Below are 13,897 nucleotides of genomic sequence, written 5' to 3' on the forward strand. Positions count from 1 at the left end.
GGCCAGCATGACAGAGGGTGCCCGGAAGGGAGCAGGAAATGAAGTGTTTGTGGGAGGGAGAGCCAGGAAGAATATTCTAGGCAGGAGGGCAGCAGGCAGCCTGGCACACAGGCATGAGAAAGCAGTATTGCTTCGGGGAGAAGGATAAGTTTGGGGGGACTGAGGTGCTCAGTACAAGGATTGAGCAGCAGGAAATGAGGCTGGCAGAACAGGAGGTCAAGTGGTAATGCATGCTAAGGAGCTTGAACTTCTTTCTGCAGGCAATGGGAGAGTCTTGGGCTCTAAGTAGAGCACCATGCATGTTTAAATTGTGTTCTAGAAAATTGACTATTAGCATCATGGCAGATCCATGGTAGGGGTGAGAGGAAGAAGGAAAGAAGTTAAAGGTAGGTTCTGCTTCTCAGTATCATATAGTATTACAGTCCGCCTTCTGCATCCGTGGGTTCCACATGTGATGGTTGCATCTCTACTGAACATGAACAGACTTTTTTATCTTGTCATTATTCCCTAAAAAATACAATATAACAGGGGGTTGGCCTGTGGCCGAGTGGTTACGTTCGCACCTCCACTTTGGCGGCTCAGGGTTTTGCCAGTTTGGATCCTGGGCGCAGACATGGCACCGCTCGTCAGGCCGTGTTGAGGTGGCATCCCACATGCCACAACTAGAAGGATCCACAACTGAAAGCATACAACTATCTACTGGGGGGATTTGGGGAGAGAAAGCAAAAAAAAAAAAAAAGATTGGCAAGTTGTTAGTTCAGGTGCCAATCTTTAAAAAAAAAACCATATACAGTATAACAACTATTTACATAGCATTTACATTGTATTAAGCATTATAAGTAATATAAAGATGATTTAAAGTGTATGGGAGGATGTGCATAGCTTACATGCAGATACTATGCCATTTTATATAAAGGACTTGAGCATCCGTGGATTTTGGTGTCTGTGCGGGGTCCCGGAACCAATGCCTCGTGGGCATCGAGGTAGGGCTGTAATGTTCCTGCTGCTATAGCAGCATCCTCCATCAGAAAGTTAAGAACGACAGCTCTGGGTTTAGATCCCAGCTCTGCCACGTACCAATTGTGAAACCTGGAACAAGTTCCTTAAACTCTCTGTGCCTCGATGGCTCTGTCTGTAAAATGGGGACAGTAATAATGTGTGGATATTGTGAGGCCTAAATGAGTGTTAAATACACAACACTGAAAAACACTTAAAAGAGTGTACATAGTGTGTCTATGCTAAATATTATTACTAGATAAAATTTCAGGCACTATGTGCTCTAACTAAGCGCTTTGTATACATGGTCCATTCAATTTTACATTCACCCTGCAAAAAATTTACTACTTTTCCTTCTTTCTTTTTTTATAAAAATTAAAGCTCATAGAAATTGAGTCCTTGCTGCCATGATTATCTGCCACTTGGAAGAGCTGGGGTATCAACCTAGGATTGCTTCCAAAACCAATGCTTTTAAACATTCCCTATTGAAAGCAGAAGATCAGGGATGAAAATCTTAGGTTCTTCAGTCTGAGATATGCGGAGTATACAAAACAGCCAGTGGAGATATTGCTTTTGGAAAAGCCTAGCTTTAAAGCCTGTCAGAGAGTTCCCTCCCTGCTCCTCTACCCCGGTCACTCTCCCTGTGTGTGTGTGTGGGTGTGTGTATCTGTGCATCTTGCTGGGGTTGGGCAGGTGGCTCACCAGGTTGGTTCTGGCCAGAGCTAATAGTCTTCATGGGTTTGAGGAACTTTAAATGAAGCTTTGCTTTTGGACAGATCAATCAACCAGAGAGCAGATTTCTACATTTTTACTCTTGGCCAAGGTCTTCTCTTCCTCCCTTCCTCTCAGCTATATTTGGTGGAAGTTTAAATCTGATAAAGATGAGCTCTATTTAAAATCAACCAGGCTCTATTTCAGCAGATTTGTGTGACTTTATCTGAAAAGTAAATTTGTAATTATAATTTGAAGCTTTTCTACAAGGAAGACCCTGGCACCGATTTTCCCTACCCAGCGAGAGAAAGTGACAGAGTCATGGAATCCTGGAGTTTAGAGAGCCTCTAGGCCAGCTAACTACCTGCCTCTCCTGAAGCTCTGCCAAGTCCGTGGAGCCACCGCTTGACCACCTCAAAGATGCAGAGCTCTCTGCTCCTGGGGATTCTTCCCTCTTCATTCCGGGGGTGCTCTGGCTGTTGGAAGGTTGTTACTCACAGACAAAATGTCATTCTCTGGAGTCCCCCTGCTGAACCTAATTGGTTCCCAGAGCACTGCTCTGTCCTTTCTTTCCCAAGAGAGCTCTTCGGGAATCTGTAGACGTTTCTTTGTGTTCCTCTTGAGTCTTTTGTTCTTCAGGCTGACATTCTGAGTTTGTTTAGTCATTCTCTAAAAGGGCTCAATTTCCATTTCCCTTTGGTAAAGTTGCACTCTGGAACTATGTCAGGTCCGCACGGATGGCACTTCTGTGGAACTAGGGACCGGATTTTGTTATCAGATGGTTTCCAAGGTAATAGACGTTCTATTCTGAACTTGTTGCAAGAAAGTTGTAGGGGAGCCGTTGCATTACTGACATCAATGTGATCCTTCCATAGCTCTTCACTGCACTTGAAAAAAGATGCAAACTTCTTCTCACTCAACAGGGCCAACAGGTCAGCAGGTCGATAGGTTGTAGCCTCTACCCTTAGGCCCCAGCTCAGCTTGCAGCACTCTCCCCCTCTCTTCTCTCTCCAGCCACGCTGGCCTCTATCTTGTCCCTTAAACATGCCTATGCTGTTCCTTCTGCACTCTTCTCCAATATCTGTGCAGGGCTGGCTCCTCCTTGTCTTCAGGTCTCAGCTCTTCTCTCGACCTTTCTGTATAACGTGCTCCCTGCTGCCTCAGTCGCTCTGTTGCTCATCATTGCGTTTTCTTTCCTCATAGCCCTCATCAAGATAAAAATTACCTTATTTACTCACTTGTTTACTCATTTAGTCCACTTTCTCCAACTTGCCCGCAAGATCTACGAGTGGAGGTGACGTGCTTGTCTTATGTACATCTGTTGTCCCTGTTGACTGGAACTGTGTGTGGCACATGGTGTGACCCCCTGGGGTATTTGCTGAATCATTGCCCCTGGAATGAACGAACGGGCTGAGGCACTCAAAATACCCATGTCGAGCCATGGCATCTTAGAGGCTGTAAAATGCTTTAGAGATGATTCTCACTCACCATGCTTATCCCACAGGTAGTGAATCTGTGTCCAATGAGGGCAAGTGGCGTCCCCAGTAACACACCATTACTTCGTGCAAGAACGTCACAAGAATCCAGTTTCCTAATAGGAACCGCACTTCTTTTCCTTTTTTTTTTTTTTTTTGCAATTAAAAGCAAAATGCATCAGCATACACTAAAAACTAAAAGCACTAGAGTAATTTGGTGCCTTAGTGGAAAAGACTGAGGTTCCCAGAACAGGTTTGGTAAGGGGCCATTTGGTATAGAGAAGGTTCAGATAGAAAGTAAAAAGGCACAAGGACACGTGGAGAGAACTGTCTGAGAAGAAGCCCAGACGCCGAACTCAGTAGATTTGATGCAGAGAAAAGCATAGAACTAGACGTGGTGGGGAAGTGAGGGGGTCTCGGGAGGGTCAGGGAGGTGAGATAAGAGGGGGCCAGGCCTTGGCTGTCCAGATAAAGGCCTTGGGTGTCAGCTGCTGCACATGACAGCAGCGGGCCGAGAAAATGGGAAGAGGAAAGGAGCAAGTGGACAGAGGCCTGGCCAGAGGTCAGGGGTCCAGCCATTCTGTGATAGTGAGCACGCCAAGCAGCAGAGGAGAGAGGCAAGGAGGTTGAGTACGTTTACGGGAAGGCTCCCAGGGCTTCCTGCAGCGTGGAAGGCTCAGGGCTCCAGCCATCCCTACTGCTTACCAACTGTATCCTCAGTGATGTTCCCAATGAGCTGACCAAACCTGGATCACGGTCACCTTAGTGACCTCACTCCCCAACAGCGCCTTCCTCACTCGCTGGGAGGCACCCGGTAGCCTACCACAGGCAGGTGTCTTGAAGTCAGACAGGCTGGTTTTCTCGGAAGTAGCTGTGTGATGTTGAAGGTTTTGCACTTTTGGGCATCACAGTTTTCTCATCTGTACAAAGCGGGAACAAAAAATACCTATTGTCTAGAACCACTGTTCTAGAAGATTATATGAGAATTTGTGTGTAAAATTCATCCACTCACTTACGAGAGCAGGAAACGTTGCACACATATTTGTTTCCCTCTATTTGTTCTTTTGTATGTAACCGGGACCTCTCTCTGTACCCTTAGTTTTACGTTTAATTGATTGATTAATCTGAGAAGGATGTTCCCAGTGAAGAAATTTGAAAGTCACAATTTCCTAGAATGTCATAACTGAACAGGAATTTAAGTTCATTTAGTCCAGAAATTAAAATTTGGGGCAAGCAGATATGTTTTTCGGGGGGCAGGAATGGTTTGTGGAATAATTTAAAATTTTTGAATCAATTGCCATTTTAAAACTGGTAGGTCTCACACATTGAGAGACTTCTGGCATATCTTGAAAACTCTGAGGTCAACAGGACAAGGCCTGCGGCACATTGACTCGTACCTGGAGCTGGGCGGCCGCTATCCACCTGCCCAGCTGTATTAGTTGCCTAGGGTGGCCGTGAAGTCGCCCACACTGAGTGGATTAAGCAACGGAAGCCTCTTGTGTCAGAGTTCTGGGGGCTAGAAGTCTGAGCTCAGTGTCGGCAGGGCTGGTTCCTTTCGAGGCTGGGAGGGAGAAGGCGCTCCAGGTCTCTCCTCTGCTTCCGCCGGTTGCTGGCGATCTCTGGCAATCCTTGACTTGCAGAAGCATGCTCCGATCTGCTGTGCAAATTTGTCTCTGTGTTCAAATTTCTCCTTTTTATAAGAACACCAGTCTTACTGGATTTAGGGACCACTTTAGTGGCCTCATCTTAACTAATTACATCTGCCGTGATTCTGTTTCCAAATAAGGTCACATTCGGAGGTACTGGGGTTAGGACTTCACGATCTGAATTTTTAGAGGATGCAATTCGACCCATAACTCCAGCTTACAGCATCCCTACCACAGGCTCCTTGTACCCATCTGTGAAGTCCACCTGGCCTGTCACATTTCGGCACGCAGTCACTGGCTTTTGGTCAAAAGCCTCCTTTCTACCGTTGAGGACCTGAGGCCCAAGACTCCAAAGCACTGGTCAGCTACAAGGTCTGAATTGCTCAGTGGGTGGAAGTTCACACTGAGTGGTTTTCCACCACACAGGTGGCCCAGATGGTGACCAGCGGAGATAGGGCATGCCCTTTCTCACTTCTAGTCCCTTCACCCCTGTCTTCCACTCAGAGAGGAAGCAGTGAGAAACACTGTTATTTCAAGCTCTGTGCCTCAGAGATGGGTAAGGAGTTGAGAAGTCAAGAGGGAGTGTTGATTTGGTGGGGGCCAGGTGACAGGCAGGGCTGTGACAAGTGGAGCCTGAGGTGACATCCTGGGAGAAATGTCCAGGAGGCAGTGGAAAATGTGGGACTGATGTGCTCACATCTGCCCTCGGAAGCAGTCAAATCAGAATCTTTGGCAAAGACCCCATCAGGATGATATTTTGTTAGAAATTCACGTGCATTTGTAATTTTTCCCCTAATGTAAGTTGATAATTAGGAAGCATTACATACATTCACAGAGTAAAGATTTTGAGGTAAAACACAGTTTCTCAGTGTTTTATTTTAAAGGAAAAATGTTCCTTTGTGTGTTACTCTTATCAACAGCAAGGGTGGGTTTTTTTTTTTCCCTACCAAAATGCCAGTTAAATTATATTTTGATAATTTTCTCAATGTGTCAGCTGCCAACAGCACTTTAAATAATAAGAATTCGATCCCTCCTAAATGAGGCAGTAATTCTATTAAAAAATGCTAGAGGCCCCAGAGCTCAAGGTCTAAGGAACTGAACCACAGGCTTGCTGCAAGGTTTACAAAATTCTGAAAACCTGAACACAAATTTGCCAAGCTTTGCTGGGGATCCGCCACCCACTGCAACCCTAATGAGGAAGGGATGCATGGCTCTTAGGAGATTACTAGGAACATTCAGATGACTCTCCTTATTTAGGAACCCCTGAACTTCATGTGATCAGGCGGGAGTTGCTATCTTCACCTACAGAAGAGAAAACTGAGGCTTAAAGAGAAGACAAGACTTGTCCAAGACTGTGCTAGAGGGAGTGGCTGAGCTCGGAGTAGCGCAGAAGGCATATTCTGGAGTGCCATGCTTCTTGACCACAGTCTGAAGACAAGGAGTGGTCAAAGCCAGGTGCCATGACAACATGGTTCCAACATATCATACTTTTTTTGGATGTTGGAATTGGTCACAAATTTGTCTCCATAAATGGTTTGGCTTTGTAGAGCTGAAGTTTTGAGGATCAGGGAAAGAAACAGCTACAAGGAAAGTACTGATTGTTCACAAATGATCACTGTGTGCCAGGCCAGACACTCCGTTCTTGAGCTAGTTTAACGTCATATGTTGATGTCACACAGCCCTATTGGCGTCATCATTATCATCATTCATTTTAGAGTTGAGGAAGCTGAGGCCCAAACTATAAATGTGTATTTAATTATGATCAGCACATAGAGAATTATTTAACAGGCTCTGTACATACATGCTGCCAATTCTTTTTCAGTACAACTCTGTGCGTTTCTAGATGGGTACACATTGTTATGTCCCTCTGGAGATGTCAAATGCCTTCTCTTCTCTTTCCACTATACATCTGATTAAAAAAAACATTTGAGAAAGTCAAGAAATCCAAGTTACTTGGAATGAAGGACAAATGTAAGAAAAACTTGTACTGAAATTATGGAAAACTCTTGGGAAAATTTGCCTTGACTCATCTAAAAATAATTTTAATTAGAAATAAGACAAACAAACTGACATACACAAAAAAATATTATAATAAAGCATTTTATTCAATACCTAGAATTCACAAAGGTAAACATCTTGCTGTTTTTCACTTTGACTTAATTTTTTTATTTAACCACTCTGGAGAGAATCAAAGCCTATTTGATCCCTCTCTGACCCTGTTTCTCTTCCTCCATCTGCAGAAGTCTCCAGGATTTTGAAATTAATCTGCATTCTTCTCATCTGTATTTTATGCTTTCATTACTCAAGTATTTTTGTATAACAATTTGTAGATTGTTTGTAGAATTGTGCCTTAACTTGCAGGATACTACTTTTTAGTAAGCTTTCTAAACAATTTGCATTCAAAGATATATCAAATATATAAAAAGTACAGATAATACAATAGACACAGATATTTATATAATACAGATTTTACACACATGAATATTCTGGTTTATTTTCTTCAGGTATCTTTTCTTGAAAGACATAAAACATTACAGATTGGGCTAACAGATTCTCCCTCATCCACACAGCAACCCTATCCATACACGCCCCTTACCTTTCTTCCCTTCCCTGGGAAAATCTTTTCCAGAACTCTGTTATTCTTTTCCATGTTTTCTGCTTTTATTATACGAAAGTAACTCTAAACTATACAAAATATTGTGCTCTTTCTTTTTTTAAAAAAGATTTATATACCTAGTATTTCGTCTCTATCTCTCTCTTTATTGTTTAAATTCATTTTTGAGATTTGTCCATGTTGATACATGATTATTTATCTTGACTGCTATTTACATACCATTTATTTATCTATTCTCCTCTTAAAGGATATGTAAGTACTTTGCTTTATATGTGAGTACAAACAACACTGCAATGAACATCTTTACACGTTATCTCCTTGTGCATTTCTGTCAATACTTACTTTGGGCATGCGTGAATGCATCCAGAGTGGAATGCAGATCACTGAGTACATATATCTCCTAGTTACTAGATTTTTGCAAATTGCTTTGCAACATGGTTGTTCAATTTGTATTTCTATTAGCACAGGAGATTTCTGTTTTCTCCATATTCTCACTGACACTTGGTATTGTCAGATATTTTTTGAATTGCAGATTCTTCATGTTGTGAAATGACAGTACATTGTTTTAGTGGTCACTTGCTTCAATTTGCATTTTTGTGGTTCCTGGTGAGTGGGAATATCTTTCCCATGCTTATTGGCCATTGAGGTTTCTTCTATGAATCATCTCTTAAATTATTTGCCAAATTTCTCTTATATTATGTATTAATCTCTTAGTGATTTGATGGAACGTGTGTGTATGTATGTGTGTATTATTTTTATAATTTATGTATTTTTTTGGTTATATACTTTGAAATATCTTATCCCAATCTGTGGCCCATCTTTTAACTTTACTTTAGTGTTTTTTCAATCATAGAAATCTTTATTTTCACTATAATAAGATTTAGTTAATCTTTTTTTTGAAGACGATTAGCCCTGAGCTAACTACTGCCAATCCTCCCCTTTTTGCAGAGGAAGACTGGCCCTGAGCTAACATCCATGCCCATCTTCCTCTACTTTATACATGGGACGCCTACCACAGGATGGCTTTTGCCAAGCGGTGCCATGTCCGCAACTGGGATCCGAACCAGCGAACCCCGGGTTGCCACAGCAGAACGTGCGCACTTAAACACTGCGCCACCAGACCGGCCCCTAGTTAATCTTTTTCCAGCCTTTTAAGAGTGGTCTATGAAGAGAGAACTCTTTTAGTCTATTTAAATTATTATTGTTAGTCTATCAATATTGAATAATGGTTTGATTGAGCATAGAATTCTAGATTACACAGTTTATTTCTCTCAAAACTTTGAAATATTCTTCTTTTTCTCCTTTTTCTTCCTCCTCCTCCTTCTCTCCCTCCCTCTCCTTTTCTTCCTCTTCTTCTTCCTCTTTTTGGTCTAATCTGACATTCTTTATACAAAATCTTTATTTTCTTTTCTTGCAAAGCTGTCTGCGTATGGATTTATCACTCATCTTTTTCAGGATTCAGTGATCTCCCTCTCAGACTGAGGAATCCTATGTTTTATTAGTTTGGGGATGTTTTCATCTGTTGTCTTTTTGATAATATTTTCTACTTTCTCCCTCTGGAAATTCTGTTTAACCCTCTTTGGATCTTCTAACTCTATAGTTCGTGAGGCTTAATAATTTTTTCATAATTTCCATCTCCCTTTCACACTGTGAGACATTCAGAGTGCTATCTCAGGCTACTCTCCCAGTTTACCCTTTCTCCTCCAGCTATGTCACGTCTCCTTTATAACTTATACATTTAGAGGGTTTTTTTTGATAAGTATGTATATGTATATTGTAGTATATATATATTATAACTATATGTAATACACTTATGACCTATATAAATATCTCTGTTTCTTTTTTCTTTATCTTGCTATTTTAAAAATCATTGAGTTGGTACTTGAATTCCAACCAAACACATTACAGGTTAGAATAAACTTTCCTCCTTTCCATATTTGTACCTCCTTTCACAACAATGAGAAATCTGTATCCCATTATCCTCAATATATTTGCTCATTTGTTCTTGTCTAGAATACACAGAAAGCAATTTCAGAATTGCCTAACCATACCACCGTGAAAAGCAAACCTACTAACTAAAGTTCAAAATTTATTTACATCTTTTTACATACAGTTTACATACTTTGAAATGAACAAATCTTAAGTGCACAATTCAAGGCGTTTGACAAATGAATACACCCCTGTAACACATACCACTATCAAGACCTAGCACATTTCCATCTCCTCAGGAATTTCCTTGTATTCCTTCCCAGTAAATCCCTCTTTCCTGGTTCCCAATTGGAGGCAATTACTGTTCTGACTTTTCACCATAGATTATCTTTCCCTGTCCTAGGATTTCACATGAATGAAATCATACATATGTGCTGTGTTTCGTGGGCAGCATTTTTCACTCAGTATAATGTCTGTGAGATTCATTTATGTTGTTGAATGTATCAATAATTCAATCAACTTTATTACCGAGTAATATTTTATTATATTATATTATGATTTTCTTATCCACTTACCTGTTGACGGACATTTGGGTTGTGTCCCGGTTTCAGCTATATTATAACTAAAGTTGTTATGGACATTTTTGTATAAATTTGTTTGAAGGCATATATCTTATTTCTACTGGGCAAATATCTAGGATTAGAATTATGGGGTCAAAAAGTAGATTTATAATTAACTTAAACATGTAAAGTACTAAACTTTTCCAAAGAAGTTATGCCATTTTATATTCCCACCAGCAATATAAGAGAATTGTGTTCCACAGTATCGCAACATTTGATTTTAACAGTCATTATAATTTCAGCCTTTCTAGTGGGTGTGTGGTGGCATCTCATTGCAGTTTTAATTGCATTTCCCTGATGACTAATGATGCAGACAAATTTTCAGATGCTTACTTGTAATTTTTGGTTTGCTTTTGTGAAGTGTTCATCTTTCACTCATTTTAAAAATTAGCTTGTTTTTCTTTTTATTGTTGAGTTGCAAGAATTCTTTACTTTCTGAATAAAAGTCCTCTGTTAGATAAATGTTTTGCAAACTTTCTCATAAGTTTTCTTAAATGTGCCTCTGGATAAGCATTTATTTTAATGAATTCTAATTTATCCACTTTTTTTCTTTTATAGTTATTGTATTTTGTGTCCTATTCAAGAAAACATTGCCATCTCTCAGATCATGAAGATCTTCTTCTATGTTTTCCTATCTAAAATATTTATAGTTTTAGCTTTTTATGTTAACTTAAAATAATTTTTTTTTGTATGGTGTCAGGTAAGGGTTGAGGTTTATTTTTGTTCCCATATAAACATCCAGTTTGTTGAAAGTCTTTTCTTTCCTTATTTAATCCCTTTGGAGTTTTTGTTGAAAATCTAATAGCCACATAAATGTGGGTCTTTTTCTCAATGTCTTATTCTGTTTCACTGATTTATTTGTCTATCCTTATGTCAACATCACAGTCTTTTCAAATTTGGCCATAGAAAAGTCCTTCAAATTTGTTCTGTCTGCCAAGGTTGCTTTGGCCATTTTAGGTTCTTCGCTTTTTCATATATTTTGCTTGTCAATTTCTTCTTCTCTTCTCTTTCTTTCTTTTTTTTTAGCCAGCTAGAATTATGATCAGAATAGTGTTGAATCTATGGGTCACTTTGGACAGAACTAATATCTCAACAATATTAAGACTTTGATCCATGAACATGGTATATCTCTTCATTTGTTTAGGTCTTCTTAATTTCTCTCAGCAATTAGTATAGTTAGTAGTGTAGAGGGCTTACACATTTTTTGTTAAATTCACTACTAAGTATTTTATGTTATTTTAAATGAAATTCTAAAATTTTATTGTCTAGTATATATAAATAAAGTTTATTAGAATATATTGATCTTATATCCCGAGGCTTTATTAATTTCAAGTGCTTTGATTGTTTTTTGCTTATTTAATTATTTACTTGGTAGATTACTGAGTATTTTCTACAAAAAGAATCAAGTTGTCTAAGAAAAGAGACAATATCACTTTTTCTTCTCAATGTTTGTGTTTTTTATTTATTTTCTCGCCTTGTTTATCTGACTAGGACCATCTTTATCTTGCTAATGTTAGGTGAAATAATTCAGTATTTCTCCATTTAGTGTGATGTTAGTTATAGGTTTTCATACAATCTTTTTATCTGATTGAGGAAGTTCCCTTCTGTTCGTATTTTACTGAGAGTTTTTATCACGAATGGATGGTTAATTTTGTCATGTGCATTGTTGCTACCTGTGGTTGATTTCCAAATGTTAAACTGTTCACTTCTGGGATAAACCTCATTTGATCAGGATGTTCATAATTTTTTATATATGGCTGGATTAAATCTGCTGATCTTTTTTTAATGATTTAAAAATTTATACTAGTAATGAAAATTGGCTTGTGATTTACTTGTAATATTGTTGCTAAGTTTTAGTGTCAGTGTTTTACTGGTCTTATGAAGCAATTTGGGAAGTCGTCTCTGCTTCTCTATTTTCTGGAAGTGTTTGTATAAGTTTGACATCATTTCATCATCAAATATTTTATAGAATTCAGTAGTAAAATTATCTAGGCCTAGAGTTTCTTTGGGGGGTAATTTTTTTTTCTTGATATATAGTCATGTTCATACTTTTGATTTTGTCTGATGTCAGTTTTGGTAAAGGCACTGTTCACTTTATTTACATAGTCCATAATGTTCTCTTAATATCGTTTAAAAGTCTGTGGGATCCCTAGGTGTATCCCCTCACTCGTTCTTGATATTACTAGTTTATTTTTTTCTCTTTCATTTTTTGGATCAGTTTTACTAGGAATTTATTAATCTCACGAACAATTTTAAAGAAATAACTTTATCTTTTTTAATTTTATTTGATGTCCATTTTTTAATTCATTAATTTCCACTTTTGTCTTTATTTCATTTCTTACTTATTTTTGGTTTAATTTGCTCCTCTTTTTAACTTTCAGATTGGATCCTAGATCATAAATTTTAGCACATTCTTCTATAATATAAGCAGTTAAACAATATATAATAATATAATACAAGCATTTAAAGCTATAAATTTCTATCTATACACTGCTCACAAATTTTGCTGCATCTCATAAATTTTGCTAAATTGTGTTTTCATTATCATTCAGTTCAAAATATTTTCTAATTTCCCTTGTTATTTCTTCTTTGACCAATAACATATTTAGAAATGTATTGTTTAATTTCCAGCTATTTGGAGCTTTGCTGGATATCTGGTGATATTGATCTCTAATTTTATTGTGGTCAGAGAATATAGTTCTTTTGAAATTGGTTTAGGCTTAATTTTTGTCCCAGAATATGATCTATCTTAGTGAATAGTCCACACACACTTTCAGAAAATATGATCTCTGCTGTTATGGGGTGCAATGTTTTAAAAATGTCACCTAAGTCAATGTGGCTGATATTTTTATTAAGATCTTCTATATCCTTACAGATATTTTTATCTAGTTGTTTTGTAAGTTCTTGTATTTTGAATTTCTGTTATTAGATGCTTATTTTATTTTGTCTTCTTAATGGATTGACTCCTGTTATGAAATGCTCATCTTTTCTCAGATAACATTCCTTGTCTTGAGGTCTCTCTTGTCTGATATTAATATAGACATTCCACCTTTCTCATGGTTTCTGTTTTCATGGTATTTACTTTTCCATTCTTTTACTTTCATCCTATATGCATCTTTGTATTTACAGTTCATCTCTTCTAGACATTATATAGTTGATCATGCTTTTATGTCCCATCTGGATATTTCTGCCTTTTATTTACAGTGTTTAGTACATTTCTATTTAATGGAATTATTGATACTAAAAGACGATGTAATAGTGATGATTTATTTCACTATTATAACCCTCAGGGCTAGTCCATCATTTTTCATTTTCTTATTATTTTAGAATGTTTTTGGCATAATTGGGAATAATTAATAAGTAATGATGAAATAACCCTCAGGATGATGAAACAGCAAAATATTTCAGATAGAAGAAAAACAGCATGCACCCATCTGAATTACAAGATAGAATGAATTTTATCATATTAAAATACTCTTTAAAATGCTTTGTTCTTTGTAAGATTGGTAAGAAAGAATAAAAACCACAAAATATTGATACTTCTAAATAGGTAAACTGTTCAGAAAAGAAACTTGAAAACTAAAATGTGGCCTATAGGACCTTGATAGCATACCAGTGTTTAAAATACTTGTTAGTTAATTCAATAACCTGGTTCATCTCAGAGACAGTTTATATTAACCGCTATTTTCTTGTCTGTGGTCACATTTTCCTGTGGTATATCTAGTAATCTTTGGTTGTATCCCAGACATTATAATGATACATTGTAGAGACACTGGATTCAGCTATATTCCTCTGAAGAGTGTAAACTCATTTTCTAGCAGGCAGTTAACTTGTCTGGAATAGACCTCCCAACTCTGTCTTCCCTGTGGTGAGCAGCTTCTCAGTTTCCCTCAGTTATTTTGGATT

Source organism: Equus asinus, chromosome 7, assembly GCF_041296235.1.
Source record: "Equus asinus isolate D_3611 breed Donkey chromosome 7, EquAss-T2T_v2, whole genome shotgun sequence".
NCBI lineage: Eukaryota > Metazoa > Chordata > Mammalia > Perissodactyla > Equidae > Equus > Equus asinus.